The sequence below is a fragment of the Hyaena hyaena genome, unplaced genomic scaffold (assembly GCF_003009895.1).
Source record: "Hyaena hyaena isolate Hyena2069 unplaced genomic scaffold, ASM300989v1 scaffold_501, whole genome shotgun sequence".
In the NCBI taxonomy this organism is placed as follows: domain Eukaryota; kingdom Metazoa; phylum Chordata; class Mammalia; order Carnivora; family Hyaenidae; genus Hyaena; species Hyaena hyaena.
In genome coordinates, this window is record NW_024081135.1 from 1,307,909 (window position 1) to 1,324,148 (window position 16,240).

General features: G+C 50.9%; 1 protein-coding gene across 4 annotated transcripts in view; it reads left to right on the forward strand.

Annotated features, from left to right (window-relative positions):
• Positions 1 to 16,240, forward strand: part of SLC6A6 (solute carrier family 6 member 6) — an 84,517-nt gene that overhangs the window by 7,886 nt on the left and 60,391 nt on the right. Inside the window, exon 2 of one of the 4 annotated variants that reach the window (XM_039254949.1) lies at positions 4,327 to 4,364. The exons of the other annotated variants lie outside the window; for them this stretch is intronic. The gene's annotated coding sequence lies outside the window, so the exon portion shown is untranslated. The remainder of the gene's footprint in view (positions 1 to 4,326; positions 4,365 to 16,240) is intronic. 4 annotated transcript variants of the gene reach the window in all.

Here is a 16,240-nt window from a genome sequence, read left to right on the forward strand (position 1 = left end):
CTGGGCCCTAGAGACATGGCAGGGAACCATTCAGACCAAATCCTGTCCCTCATGGAGCTGACCATAAGATATTTAATGAATTATCGCAGTGGCGTGGAGCACCGGAGTCTGGTGCCAGATTAAGTCCTGGGCCTGGAAAAACAGTACCAGTTGCTGCAGAATGGTTCCCCAGGGCCAGCTCTGGACCACAGGCACATTTTACGTGGTCCGCACAGAGCTGGATCGTTCAAGACGTGTTTTCAGCACAGGATTTATTTATTTTGCAGCCGCAGCTGGACGTTGTCTAACATCTCTGAACACACTATCATCCCACCTGGCCACCCCCCTCAGCATGTGCCCCTGGCCCCCAGGTTACTTCCTCAGGTCTGGCCTGGCCCCAGAGGCATGGCAGTGTGGTACCCACAGATCCCTGGGAGGTAGAGGCATTCTGCTCTGCTCATCCAACTGGGAGACAGTGAATTATGAAGGCGGGCTTCGTGTTTACAGCCCTGCTGCGGAGACCTTGGTGTGTTAAGGGGGGGCCATTTGAGGCTGGTGCCGGGGGAACCCGTGGCACACCCCTACGCCAGGCAAAGGCACGCGCCATCCCAGGCAGCCCCGCGTGGTCAGCCTCTGCTTGAATACAAGAGGCAGCCTTCTGCAGAGAGACTGCTGGAAGCCCTCTGTCTGCGACCTGCAATGCTGTTAGGGCATCTTGTTACCTTGGCCGAGCCCGTGAGTGAAGTCTGGTGATCAGTACCTATTCGTTAAGTCCCATTGCAGGGTATAGCTGCCCCCACCCCTCCCGAGCCATGGAGGGGCTTATCGTTAGTGGAGGGGCTGAGAGGCATGGGAGGAGTTTCCTTCCCTCTCCAGCCCTTCCTTCCCTCTGGCCCGTGCTTGCAGCTCCCCCAAGACTGGGTTGTTGGGACCTCTTGGCTGTGTCCTGGGGATGGTAACAACACAGCAGTGCTTCTCAGACCTTAAAGCAGTAGCGGTCACCTGAGAGCTTAGGATACCCCTTCCCATGCAGGAGGGCTGAGCCGAGGGCCTGAGGTTCTGCATTTTTAACTCACTTGCAGGCAGGGTCCTTGCTGCTGGTCTGGAGAGCATGCTTCGAATAAAGGGGGTCAATTACAGCTCCTGGGCGCCTGGTCTACTTCCTCAACCAGCCCATGTGCCCTGTAAGCATCATCTCCCGAACCATCACAAGAGATACCATGATTTCCATTTTGCATGTGGAAAGTTGAAGCCCCAGAGACAGCAGGTAATTTGCCCAAGGTCACACAGCTGGGAGGCAGCTGAGCCAGGCCAGGCCTTCTGGGCCAGCGTCACCTTGGAAAGGATGCTGGTGGGGAAGCCGTTTTCTACTGAACGGGTGTCCACGGTCCAAAAGCCACAGGAGGCTTTTCAAGGCAGCCAAGTCGGATGTAAATCAGGGAGAGCCCGGGGCCAGCCAGGCGCGCTGACAGCAGGGCAGCCTGAGGCAGTGTGTCAGGATCAGGTCTGGAGTGGGGCTTGGGGCTGGCTTGCTGCCTGGCATGAGGAGCTGTGGGGGGATGCTCCCAGCTCCTGGACGGCCAGCGTGGGGGCTGCTGGAACCCAACGAGGCTTCTCATCAGTCGTACAGCCTCGTTATTTAGATGAATCCCAGGGTGGAGGGCTGGCCGGAAACGGAGGCAATGGAAGGGCTGTGAGTTGGGACCTGGTGCGTCATTGTTTAAATACAGGTTCATCCTTGCAACCGGGGATCTGATGAAGGGCTGAGGTTGCTGACATCTCCTGCTTGGTCGGAGCTTTATTTTTGTGCTGGGCACCTGCCCCAGGTGGTTGGGAAGAGAACAGATTTGGAGTTTGGGTCCTCAAAATGTGGTCAAATGGTGTACAGTCACGTTGTCACCTGGGAATTTGTTAGAAGGTAGAATCTTGAGCCCCACCCCATACCTGCTGACTCAGACCCTGGGGCCAGGGAGGGTCAGTCCTAACCTTTGCTACAGGTTCTTGGCAGCCAGAGTACCAGGGTTGCAGGGGGACCTCAGATTCATTCATCTATGCCCCACTTTTCTGATGGCCTGCATGTCAAGTAAAAGGGCATGTATAAAGTTATACAGCACATCCAAGGCAGAAAGTAGGTCTGGATTCTTAAGAGTTGCAAGTTGCAGAAATCACTTCAAACTAACTTTAAAAAAGAAGAAAGAATGAAAAAGAAAAAGAACATTTATCAAGGTTGGATCCAGGTGCTGAGATAGGTCATCTGAGCTCCATTTCTTTCTCTTCATTTCTAGGCTTCTCTGTTGGCTTCATTCTCCTTGAGCTACCCTCAGCTGCATAGGATACCTCCCCTCCCAGCATAGCCATCTCAGCCTAGAAAGGGCCTTTCCCCCCACCTCTCTCTCTCTCTCTTTTTTTTTTTTTTTTTTTTTTTTAAGAGAACGTGGGAGGAGAGGAAAGGGGCAGAGGGAGAGAATCTTAAGCAGACTCCATACTCAGCATGGAGTCTGACGCAGGGCTTGATCCCACAACCCTGGGATCATGACTTGAACTGAAATGAAGAGTCAGACACTCAACTGACTGGGCCACCCAGGGGCCCCCAAAGAGCCTTCTTTTTTCATGATGGTTTTAGCACAAGCCCCTGTTGTCACTCTCACTGTCCAGGCTTGGTCAGGTGCTCATCCTTGAGCCAGTTGTCGCAGCCAACTCACACGCTGGCTAGCCCTGGCTCACACGCCCACCGAGAACCCCTCGGGCTGAGAGCAGGGTTGCATGGGCCTCCAGGGAGAGATGGGAGGCTGTCCCCAGAAGAAGGGGCATGGGTGCCCGCGGGCTGTCCCCATGGGAATTAAGTGCCACTCTCCTCCTCCTCCTGAGCTGGGCTACCCTCATGCAGCTGCTCAGGTCTCACACCGGACAGAATTAGACTCCTTTTTCTGGTTCCCTTAACATTATGCTTATAACTGTGCATTACACACACCACCTTCATCTTTCCCCTTTTCCCTCTTCTCTTGCTGTCAGGACAGCAGGTTACCGTGCCACAGCGCTGACCCCTGCTGCAGGCATTACCCATCTGCCCCAGCCTTCACAATGCCATGTGAGCGTCTGAGGCAGTGTGTCACATGGGGATCTGGGCCCCAAGACAGGGCTGTCTTGTTCGTTGCTGTGTTCCCAGTGCTTAAAGCAGTGCCTGGCACATAGTAGGTGCTCCATGATTTTTAAAAATCTATCTTATTTTTAAGTAATCTCTATATGCAACATGGGGCTCGAACTTAAAACTCTGAGGTCAAGAGTTGCACACTCTACTGACTGAGGCAGACTTAGTAAATTATTGACTGACTATTCCTACCCCCACAGGGCCTTGGGCACAGTGGGCACTCATGTGCGCCCACAGGACCCCCGACATGGCAATGAAGTTGTCCAGTTTGGGGGACCCGGAATGCTGTAGACTGCTGGGGTCAAGGTTCTGTCGGGGAGGGGCCCCCTCAGGACCTGGGAGGAAAGACTGGCCCGCCCTTCCCTTCGGGGCTCTTTCTCCCTCCCATCGGGCTCTTTCTCCCTCCCATCGCCGTCCCCTTCCTTCTCTCCTATTCTATTTACATGTTCATTGAAATGTGAGATCTTAGTTGATAAGGAGCCATTTCCTGGGTTTCTGCATTTTTATATTCTAGGAAACTAGGGGAGCTTTCCAGAACAGCTCTGCTGGTGGAGTGAGAGGCAGGGGTGGTCTTCCCTTGCCTGCATTTTTCGTAAGCTCAGTTCCAGAGAAGAGGAGGTGTTCTAGTTAAAAAAAAAAAAAAAGAAAAAAAAAAAGGCTTCTGGGGTCAGTCACCTCTGGGGACCATGTGGCTCAGCAGAGTTAGGCAAATTTCCTTGGCTCGATGATTCTCTGAGCCTCTAACCAGTCAATGAGGTACCTTGTTCTCCAAGAATCTGGGGCCCCCAGGGCCTCCCTCAGCCCCTCCGTTTTGCCTTAGTGTGTGAGCACAGGGAACAGTTATTGACAGACTCAGGCCCAGGACTAGGCTGGTGTGGGGCTCCCAGGGATGCGTCAGGACAGGGTGGCGGCCTAACGTTTGTAGCCCCCAGCCCAGGCTCTTGATGCTGACAGTTTCAGGGGCACTGCACCCAGGAGACCGGTGTGCGTGGGCCCGCGCCTGTGTGTGTGAGCATGTGCGTGTATGCAGGAGCACCTGAGCACCCTGACTTTCCTGGCCCTGGCCCCACTAGGAGTTGCTTTGGCCCCTGCCAGCATGTGGGAGTCGGACAGTCTCACATGGAAGGAGAGTCGGGGTCCTGTGTAAGCCACAACCTGACCAGATCTCTTCTTTCCTTCTTTGCTTCTTCTGGTAATAGGTCCAGAAAAACAGCCCATTCTGAGGAGCCTCCAAAACGTAAGTGGTATTGGTGTGTCCCCGATTTGGGGCGCTCAGGAATGGGGAATTGTGAGGACCAGGGTCAGACCCACGCACCTGGGAGAGCCGCTCGGCTCCCAGCACGGCTAGGATGCTCCAGGACTCGGGGCTGCTGACCCAGCTGTCTCTTCGTTAAACTTTTTAGTTTTACAAAATTGAAAACCTTCAGAAAAGTTGCTAGGATAGTACAGTGACCTCGTGTATACCTTTCACTCAGATTGTCCCATTGTTAAGATTTGCTATGTTGGCTTCATGTCTATATATGTGCTATAAAATAGTCACATTAATATTCTGTTTTTTTCCTGCTGACTCATTAGGGAGTAAATTGCAGGCCTGATGCCCCTTTACCCCTAATACTTCATAATGTATTTCGTAAGAGCAAGGCTACTTGTTCTCTTATATAAGCACATGCTATTATCAACCAGGACATTTAACATTGACACAATTCTGTTATCTAATCTACAGACCTTAATGACATTTTGCTGACTGTCTCATATTTACAGAAGCTTCCTCCCCCTCTCCCCCCAGTTCAGTATCACAGTGTTTTTACAAGGGGGTTAATGGGGCAGGAATCAGACGTTTCTACAGATGACTTATTTACCTGGGTTTAGAACATCCTTACTATTGGGGCTTTCAAAGTTTCTTCATTATGACGTTCAGTAAGAAATAGATTTACGACAGGATGCTACCGGTGTGCTCCCATGTACACACACACGCGCACACACACACACACACGAAAGTGAAACCAGCGTCACGGATAACTCCCATCCTCACCATCTTTAGGGCTCTGTTATACCATTTTTATGAAGGTGATAGCCCTGACCCTTTAAGTTGATTTCATGGCCCATTAGTAAACTCTGCTGTGGAATTTGAACACTCTGGCTTCTTGGGCAGAAACTTCTCCCAGGGAGGGGGGTTTGGGGGTAGGTAATGTCCTGACCAAGCTCCCACTGGTCCTGAGATGGAGTTTGGTGGATTTGGGGTTACCTGGGAAGCTAGGACTAGGAGAAAGGCCCTGAAGACCCTGGCCATGTCTTCAAGCCATGGCTGCCCATGGTGGACCTGCTCCCATCCCTATAATCTACTCCTCACCCCCCCTCCGGGCCACCTCAGCCCCCTGGAGACCTGTTCTTTATGCTGTGACGTCAGAAATGGAAAATCAGGCAAGTGTATCCCTGGGGGCTTGGGACACCTCCCTGGCCAGCTGCTGAGTGGGAATGGAGACATTCCGGTCCATGTCAGCCTCCAGAGTCACTGCCATAGTTGTCACAAATGTCAGTATTGGACTGTAATGGCATGCCCGATATGGCCCTGAGAGGTTCAAGGTACAGGAGCACACTTTCCCCTACATCAGTCTTAAGATGTGGATGCTGCTGTTATTTGTGTAAAAATGACAGATACATTTGCTGAGCACTTACTCTGTATCAGGTACCGCTAGGCACTTTACAGACTCCTGCAGTCTTGAGAGTAGCCGTTCTGAGTTAGATATGGATATTAGCTCCACTGAATAGGTGGGGAAACTGAGGCGAGAGAGTTGAATTGACTCCCCCCAAGGTCACCCAGCTGGGAAGGATTTGAACTCCAGGTTTTTGACCCTGGTGTCCACACCATCCAGCACTGCTCTCCCCACCCCTTCCTCACCCCCCCCCCCCCCCCCCCCCCCCCCCCCCCCCCCCCCCCCCCCCCGCCAGCCCAGACTCCCCTGCCGGTCCCTTCCCAAGGCCTTGCACTGGTTAATGAGTAGCCCGGGGCAGCCTGGAAGCCAGAGGCCTGTGGCCAAAGCTGGAGTCTAAGTTCTGCTTCCAGATAAAGAGTCTTGTGCAAGGGGCCCAGCCCCCATCTGGTCTGCTGGCTTCATAGGCAACAACGAGTCCCCGGTTCTCTCCTCCGAGATTTGCTGATCCATCCCCACTTGGTGGGAACCCATTTCACAGGTGAGCCAGTGGAGGTGGAGAAGCGGGTTTGCTCTCAGGCCTGTATGACGCCTCCTCCACGCAGCCCTTTAAGTTTACTTTTTCTGAGAACAGAAGCTGTCCCCTCTGTTCGGGCATGCAGGTGTGGTGTGGCCCTCCTCCCTGAGCCCTCCAGGTTCCCATCTGAGAAATGGGATGCTAGTTGCTACTCACTGCCCCCCCTCCCCCCACACACACTGGGCGTGCACAGCGGGAGGTGATGGAGGGCCGGCTGGTTTCAGTTGTTTTGCAGACTGCGCTGTCAAGGAAATGGCCCAAACAATCATTCCTGACATGCACAACCCCTCTAGTGGAAAGTCCGGGGAGCTGGAGGGGCAGATAGTGTTGGGTTCAGATTCCGTCTCTGTCCTTTGCCAGCTGTGTGACCTCAAGGGGAGAGTCCCTGAACTCCTCGGAGCCTCAGTTTCCCCACCTGTAAGATGGAGCAATAAATGCACCCAGGAGGACTGGAAAGACCGCCCGTGTGGTGCCAGGGGTCATGGTCTTTTTGTCGTCATGGTGGAGGTGTGGAGCACTTGACAGGCCTCACAAAATCAGCCCAAGCATCCCTGCATGTTCTAATTTCAGCTCCCTGGCCAGAACCTCCCTGGGCTTGCCAAAAGAATTCCCGGGGACCTGTGTCCCCTCATCACACCTCCTTAGAGGAGCCCAGGCAGTGAGAAAATGGTATTTACTGTTTGTTTGCCCTGATCATAAAAGTGAACATTTTTTAAAAATTTAAATATATGTGACACAATATTATGTCAGGTTTTTTTAGACAGTTCTTTTTCTTTTTTAATGTTTATTTATTTTTGAGAGAGAGGGACAGAGACAGAGCATGAGCAGGGGAGAGCCAGAGAGAGAGGGAGACACAGAATCTAAAGCAGGCTCCAGGCTCTGAGCTGGCTGTCAGCACAGAGCCCAACACGGGGCTCAAACTCACGACTGTGAGATCATGAACTGAGTTGAAGTTGGAGACTTAACGGACTGAGCCTCCAAGGTGCCCCACAACATTGTATAAGTTTAAGGTGTTAAACGTTTTAATTTGATACATTTATACAGCGCCATGGTGTCACTATAGCCTTAGCTAACACTGCTATTGGGCCACGTCATTATTATTTCTTTTAGTGTTGGGAGGTAATGTGTTGTATTTTATTTATTTATTTATTGAGAGAGAAAGTGAGCACACAAGCAGGGCTGAGGGGCAGAGAGAGAGTGAGTTTTGTTTTTTTAATTTTTTTTTTTTAACTTTAAGAGAGAGCACATAGAGGAGAGGAGCAGAGGCGGGGAGAGAGAGAGAATCTTTTTTGAGAGAGAAAGTGTGTGTGTGTGCATGGGGGGTGGGGCAGAGAGAGAGAGAGGGACAGAGAATCTGAAGCAGGCTCTGCACTGACAGTAGTAAGCCCGATGTGGAGCTTGAACTCAGAAACTGTGAGATCATGACCTTAGCGAAAGTCAGATGCTGAACTGACCGAGCCACCCAGGTGAGCCAATTTTTTATTCCTATTTTTAAAAAAAAATTTTGAGAGATAGAAAGAGAGACCATGAGCAGGGGAGGGGCAGAGAGAGAGGGAGACACAGAATCCAAAACCGGCACCAGGCACTGAGCATCCGCACAGAGCCCAATGTGGGGCTTGAACCCACGAACTGTGAGATCATGACCAGAGCTGAAGTTGGCTGCTCGACTAACTGAGCCACCTAAGCACCCCCCCCTTTTTTTTCTATTTGAGAGAGAGAGAGAGCTTGTGAGTGGGGGTGAGAGGCAGAGGGAGGGAGAGAGAGACAGAGAGAGAGAGAGGGAGAGAGAGAGAGAGAGAGAGAGAACCTTAAACAGGCTTCACGCCCATCAGGGAACCTGACTCTGGGGGCTCAATCTCAAGTCCTTGAACTGAAATCAAGAGTCAGATGCTTAACCGACTGAGCCACCCAGGCGCCTCAGTAATATATTTTTAATACAGAAAATTTGGAGAGCACAGAGAAATCAAAAGAAGAAAATGTAATTTACCTCTGTTCCAGCCATCCAAACATAACCATCTAACAGTGCATTTATAAATGTGTGGGTAAATATACATTATTTAAATGTTTCCTTTTCAATTTGAATTCACAGTGTAGCCATGTTTGGGAGCCAACTTCCCGCCCCCACCCCCTAACATATTTCTAAGCGTTTTTCTGGGTTTTTGGTCTTCTAAGTCAGGGTCAGCAAGTTTTTTAAAGGGTTGGATCGGATGTATTTTGGGCTTAGGGGCCATGTGGTTTTGCCTCCACTGATCTCAGTGGGGTTTGTCTCGCTCTCTGCGGTTGTAGCCAGAATGCAGTCTTAGACAATATGCAAATGAGCAGGTGTAGTTTCATGCCAATAAAACTTTATTTATAAAAACTAACCTGCTAGATTTGGCCCAGGGGCTGAGGTTTGCTGATCTCCGCCCTTTCTTAATTTGTTTAGATTTGCTTGAGTAAACCATCATTTATTTCATTAATCCTATAGTGATGAGAGATCGGCCGTTTGTAGTTTCTCTTTCATGTAAACCACTCTGCTGTGAACATCTTTTTTTTTCTTTCTATTTTTAATTGTGGTAAAATATACATAACATAAAATTAACCATCTTAACCATTTTTACGTCTACAGTATAATAGTGTTCAGTATATCCACATTGTTGGGCAACCAATCTCCAGAACTTTTTCATCTTGCCAAACCAAAGCAGTGAGCATCTCTGAGTGGGCATCTTTACACATTGGTCTGTTTCAGAAAATTGGAATCGCTATCCTAAGTGGGGGGTGCGTTTTTATAGTGCTGAGCACATGCTGCCGAGTAACTGATGCTCGGAGATGGCCCCAATTTAAGCCTTTGCCTATCAGCAGTGACAGTGTAGACGCATCAAGAGGGAGAGATGCCCCCTCCCTGGGGAGGGAACAGCAGTTAAGGAGCAGTGGACTTAAAACAACTCCTCCCAGACAGAGTGCCTGGCGTCTGACTTTGGCTCAGGTCATGGTCTCATGGTGTGTGAGTTCAAGCCTCATGTCAGGCTCTGTGCTAACAGCTCAGAGCGTGGAGCCTGCTTCAGATTCTGTGTCTCCCTCTCTCTCTGCCCCACCCCTGCTTGCGCTCTGTCTCTCTGTCTCTCAAAAAGGAATAAACACTTAAAAAAAAAAAAAAAAAACTCATCCTAGAGAAGCAGCTCCCAGGCTGCTAGCCTTCCTCTGTTGGGAAACAAGAGAACAATTCAGTAAACCAGATACACTATGAATACCCAACCAGATTCAGGGGTTTGAAAAATATACCCTTTAGAGAGAGGGGATGTGTGGTTAAGACCTCAGCTCATGTGTCCAGATGACATTGGCCAATGACATCTGGGTGTCAGTGTCATTTGGCCTTGGCCTTGACCTTGCTGTGTGGCCCAGGGCATGTCACTTAACATCTCTGGGACCTAGAGTCCTCTCAAAATAGACCTGATGTAGAATGATTGAGTCTGTCCTCTGGTTGGAGGATCATGGAAGAGAAACTCTGAAAGTTCTTAGCACAGCGACTGCACGCAGCCCTCGCTCGTTACACAGTGCTGATAATTACCATTCTTACTATCCTGGTGTCCATTGCTTCTAGCACCTCTGTCAGGGCTGTCTGCATAAACGGACAATAATAGCATATGTGGCCCTTTGCAGTTAGTTCTCAGAAAGGTTTTCCATCTGTAATACTCACATTATTTTATAGTGTAGTTATTACTGTCCCCATGTGACAGGTGAGAAATTTGAGGCTCCAGAGGCAGTGGCCGACCCCAGGTCAGCCGTGTGTCTTTGCTGGTGGTCGGTTCCACACAGCAGCTGCTGGGAGCTGGGGCCTCTGGACGACCAGGGTGAGCAGGAGCCTCCTCCTCTGGCCTCACCAATGTGGGAAAGCTTGGGCAGTCAGGTGGGGGGAGAGAAGATTCCCTAGCTTATTTTCCTGTCTTGGCTCTTGGCCCATCGGATGGGGTTTTTTTTCAAGGAGAAATGTTATGATTCTAATGAGGGGGTTTTCCCTCTACACCACCAAGCAATTCTCCAGCACTGCTGGAAGTCTTACCTTTTAACTCGCTTCTGACACTATCTACCTGGAGATAGCGTCAGATTCTGCAGGTTAATGATTCAGTGGCCTCTCGCCACCCCAACTCCCACCTATACCTGTGCTTTCGCCAACTGGCTATAAATTGGAGGTTCCCACAATCTCCTCCTTGGGTTTGATTAATTTGCTCACAGAACTCAGAGAAACATTTTGTTGACCAGATTAGCGGTCTGTTTATTAAAGGACATAACTCAGCACCGGCCAAACAGCCACATGGAGGAGACGCATAGGGCGAGGTACAGGGACGGGGGCCCAGAGTTTCTCTGGTGCCTCTCTCCCCAACTCCATGTGTTCATCAGTCTGGAAGCTCTCTGAACCCCGTCCTTTTAAATTTTTATGGAGGCTTCAAAGAATAAAATAAAATAAAATAAATTTTTATGGAGACTTCATTACTTAAGCGCGATTGATTAAATCCTTGGCTGTGGGTGATTTAACTCCGTCTCCCATTCCTCTCCTTTCCCTCTCCTTTCGGTGAAGGTCAGAGGGTGGGGACTGAAACTTCCAACGCCCTAGCCACCAGCCCCCATCCTTAGGTACTTTCTAGAATCCCTCGTTAACATGACAAAAGGCACCTTTGTCACTCTCCTCACTTAGGCAATGACAAGAATTTTTGGAGCTCTGCCAGCTTTGGGGACCAAGACCATATAGATATATAGATATATAGATACATATATATATATATTTATTTATTATAAATCACAATATCACAGTTTTTTGATTGTTTGTATTTTTCCGGAAGCTGGCGGGGCATTTCAGAGACCAGAGTTGTCCACCGACGTGAAACCTGGCTGGGGTTTCCAGGACATGTTCCCATCTGTCAGTCTGTTCTCAGCCTGCAGATAAGTCCAGACACCCAGGCTTGGATTTCTGGATTCCTAAGGCTGCAAACAGCTCTGGGTTTGGAGGGGCTGGCTGCCCGGAGCACCCCTGAGTCAGTCTTCCGACCTAGTCTCCCAAAGGGGCCCCCATGGCGCCATCTTTATCTACCCACTTCCCCACCAACTTCCTGGAGGACCTTGGACACGTCACTTGCCTTCTCTGGGCCCTTGTTTTCCTCCTGTGTAAAACCAGGGTCTGGAATCATTTTTCCGGGGAACTCCTGGGTAGCAGTGCCCAGCTTTGGATGTGAGCCTCAGCTCTGCCGTTTAGGAGCTCGCTGTGATGGTCCCCTTCCCTAGGCTCAGTGTTCTCTATAAAGCAGACATCAGTGCACATGCCCCATAGGGTCTTTCGTGTGCTTCAGGGCTGCACCCCCTCCAGCCTGGCAGCTTGGTAGCACACCCTCTGTCGTGGCTCCTCGTAATAGATTTTCACTCCTGTGCCATATGCCTTCATCCCGAGGAGTAGCCAGAGGCAGGTTTTTTTTTTTTTAATGTTTATTTTATTGAAAGAGAGAGCACACTTGTGTGGGGGAGGGGCAGAGAGAGGGCACAGGAGTGGGGGAGGGGGAGAGAAGGGGACAGCAGGATCTGAAGCAGGGGAGGGGCAGAGGGGGGAGGGGCAGCGAGATGGAGAGACAGGATCTGAAGGGAGCTCTTGCACTGACAGTAGAGAGCCCGATGCTCAACTCAGGAACCCTGAGATCACAACCTGAGCCCCCCACGGCACCCCTGCCAAAGGCAGTTTTTAATGGCTCCTCTGCTCTTCATCCCCAGCCAAGCTTAGTTCCCACATTACCTTGCACACGAGTAGAGATTTGTGTTTTCAGGTCGAGTTCTACTGTCTCTTTCTGTTTGATTCCTTTCTAGTCTTTTCTGGGTGTCCTGCCTGTCCTGACCATGCCTGCAACATGAGAGCTTTCTTTCTTTTTTTGTTTTTTTAATTTTCATTTTTTTAAATTTTAGACAGAGGGTATACGATTGGGAGAGAGGGGTAAAAGGAGAGAGAGAAAGAGAATTTTTTTTTAAGTTTATTTATTTTGAGAAGGAGCATTGGAGGGGGAGTGAAAGAATCCCAAGCAGGCTCCATGCTAATAGTGCAGAGCCTGACATGGGGCTCCAACCTACCAACCTCGAGATCATGACTCGAACCAAAATCAAGTCAGATGCTCAATGGACTGAGCCATCCAAGCGCTCCATGAGAGATTTCTCTTGTCTGTCAGGTTACTGAGGCCCAGAGAGAGACCATGTTTGTTTGTTTGTTTTTAATTTTTTTAATGTTTATTTTCGAGAGAGAGACAGGGCGTGAGCTGGAGCAGGGCAGAGAGAGAGGGAGACACAGAATCGGAAGTAGGCTCCAGGCTCTGAGCTGTCAGCACAGAACCTGACACAGGGCTCAAACCCCCAGGCTGTGAGATCATGATTTGAACCAAAGTCGGTCACTTAACCAGCTGAGCCCCCCAGCCAGCCACACCCCGAGACCATGTTTTAATAAGGACTCTAGGCTGGCTTCTGACCCATGGGAAGGATGCCGTGATCAATTAGCAATGTCTGTCAGGGGGCAGGATGGGTGGATATGGCATTCGGGGCATGTGAGGTGAGAACTATAGGACATCCTTGGGATTGGATCCCTGCTCAGGTAAGAAGCTTCCTCTGGGTGGGAAGAAAGAAAGGAGCACACCTGCAGCAGAGTGCAACCCTTCCATCCCAGGGTATTTGTTTCATTTGCACTCAGGTTGAAGTTTTCAGACCAGACAGCCAAAGTATTTGATCACTTTTATCTCCTGGGTGTCATATTTTATGCTGGATTCCGGGGGCAGGCGGGGGACAGTGACAACAGGGATCCCCCAGACACTCTGAGTGAGGTTGCTAGATAAAATACTGGGCATCCAGTTCAGTTAGAATCTCAGCTCTACGGTGAGTCCCTGTGCAGTATTTGTCAGTCTGGCTGGCTTACCTTGCAACCTCCCTGATCCAGGCCATTCCTACAAACTGGGCTGAACCGCTGCTTGAGCGAGGTTGTGGACGGTCCCCAGGAGCCGTGCCTCATCCAGCCATGGCCCTACTTTCGGGGAGGCTCTGAGATGTGGCCTCCTCGGGCATCGGCGCCCTCATCCGGGCACCCTAAGAGTCTGCCTAGTTGACTCACAAGGTCTGGTTCTGACACGGAGATGCCTATTGACCCCAGTGACGCCCCAGACTTTACAGTTGCTTCTTAGCTGAGCCATGAGACAGGCCTGTGACAAAGGTCTGATGTTCTCTGTGTCACGGGTGAAAAAGCCAGCCTCAGAGAGGTGCCTGGCAGCACTGCTGTAGCCACGCAGAGAATGTGGGAGACGGGACTGGGGTGCTCTGTTCCGGGCCCAGGCTCCCCGCCCTGCTCTCCTTCCACAGGGTGCTGCTCTTTTCTAGATTATTCCCTCCAGACTTTCTCCCATCCTGTGAGGATCTCACAGCTGAATGAACAGAATCACTTAGGTAGCATTCCTTTGTTCATTCACTCACATGGTAAGCATTTGTGGAACACCTGCTGTATACCAGGCCCAGTGCTGGGCAGTGGGCACAGAATGAGGAACAAGGCCAGAAGGAAGAGATGTCACAGACGGTCACAAAAACCACTGTCCGGTTGCAGAGTGGAATGGGGGTTCCAGTCCATGTGCATAACCAGGTCTTGTCTCTGGGTGGAGGGGAGAAGCAGTCTGGGAACATGAGCTGCTTCTCTGAGCCCGTCTGCCTCCATCCTTCCTTGTGGTGAGCTTTCTGAGGCTCAGAGAAATGCCGTGACACGCCCAAGGTCACATGGCACCTTGAGACCTAGGGCTTCCACTCCTCCCATAACCACCCAGGGCTGTCGAGAGAATAGTCCATGCATGCTCTGCTGCTTCCTGGCTCTGTGACCCCTGGCCTGTCCCATCTCCTGCCTGGGTTTTGGGTGCCCCATTTGTAAAAGGGGGACTGTGGTGCCCACCAGGCTAACTGGCAGCAAGGAGGAGAAAGCAGTTTGATGTATTCAAAAGCTTGATGCAAATATTTCTTATTAAGGTGTCTTAGTAAGTATAAATGGTTGTATTAAAGTACTTTCCGGGGTGATTGAGTCACATTACATAATCCAGACATCCAGGACTACTTTCAGGGGTGATTGAGTCACATTACATAGCCCAGACATCCAGGAACTTCTCATCTGAAAAGAAACAAAATTAGAAAAGCTGCAGCAGCTCTGGAAGGCCCCTGGGGCCCAGGCGGCTTCTAGGTACTGGTTCCCATCCTTCTCTAGCCTTGTCTGGGATCCCAGCGGATCCCCACGTGGCCAGGCCTGGATGCGGGCTTCTGGGGAGACAAGCCACCCCCATTTTCCTTAAAAAATTAATTTTATGGGGCACTGGGTGGCTCAGTCAGTTAAGTGTCTGACTTCGGCTCAGGTCATGATCTCGTGGTTTGCAAGTTGGAGCCCTGCACTGGGGCTCTGTTCTGTCAGCTCAGAACCCGCTTCAGATCCTCTGTCCCCCACCCCCCACTCCTCCCTTACTTATGCTCCCTCCCTCTTGCTCTCTTTCAAAAATAAACATTCAAAAATGAATTGTATTTTATATTCATAAACTATGTGACGGGTGTTAGTGACACAAATATAAATAAGACACAGCCTCCATTTTTTAGGATCTTACAATCTAGTGAGATACATGCGAAGCTATAAATTACATGAAAATTGAGTGTGAGCTTTCTTTTCCTGTCTTACTGCGGAGCGGTTGGCATACATCACTGTACCAGGCCTGCGGCCTGATGGCTTGCTTCACAGGACACTGGGACGTGATCATCATGGGCTCTCTTGCTCTGTGTCATCTCAGATACATCCAGTGGCTCCGTAAGGTCATGGTGGGGCAGACCTTTCATTTTCCCTTTGGCCTTTATGGTCCATTTGAGAAGTTCGTATGTTTTCAACCCCTTCCAGCCCTGCTGAGTGGGGGAAAGGCCCAGACAAGAATCTCTGATGTCAGGGGAAGTTTGGGGAAAACCTGTAAGCATCTGAAACCCGAGAGTTGAAAGTCTGTTCCTTCATCAGAGAGGTGCTGCGGGCCCTGGCCGTGCCCTGGGGACCCAGAGCCAACCTTACCATGCCCAGCCCAGGAGCTGCTGGGCCGGCGAAGACGCAGGTCACTGCAGTCGGTAGGGTCTCCTGAAGACACTGTGGGCAACAGGGTGCAAAAAACTTTCCCAGAGGCCTCGGAATGACAAAAGCATGGCAGGCAGACGCTAGACAGGAAGGGCAGTACCGGGAGAGGCAAGCAGCCCTGAAAAGGGAAAGCCGAAAGCCTCAGGGAAAGCCGCACCAGATGCTACAAGTGGTGTGGCTTGGCTGTGGCTTGGCTGCCATGTCTGGTTCTGGGGCAGAGGGCAGGGGAGAGGAGCCGGGTGGGAGGTCTCAGCTGGCGACCCTGAATGCCCTGCCGAGTGCTTGGTCCTGATCCACTCTGGGGAGGCAGCCTGGAACCAGAAGTCCTCATGTGAGGCTTCCAGGTCCCCCCTTCAAAGGCACTGACTGTTCAGTTGTTTTGACCACAGGCTTCTGCTCGGGAAGACAGACAGCCCAGTCCAGCCCTCACCCAGACAGGGCTGCAGCAGCACGCACGAAGTGCCTTGGGAAGGCTGCTCGTTCATTTGACACAGGACAGCGGACCGACCGGGGAACTGTTTATTTCGTATGTGCTCCCGGGTGCTTGTTTCCGCCTCTCCCCGCAGCACTTAGTTGCTGGGTGATAAGGAGGGGCGGAGTCAGTGTTATTGATGAACAGCGTGAAACGAAAGGTAGCCTTTCTTCCCCATCCTGGGGCGGACCCTTTCTCCTGAGAGCAAATCCAATCGCGTATTGCACTTCCTCCTGCCGGCCCTTGTGTAATTCGAGAGGGCCCATTTTACAGATGATGCAACTGAGGC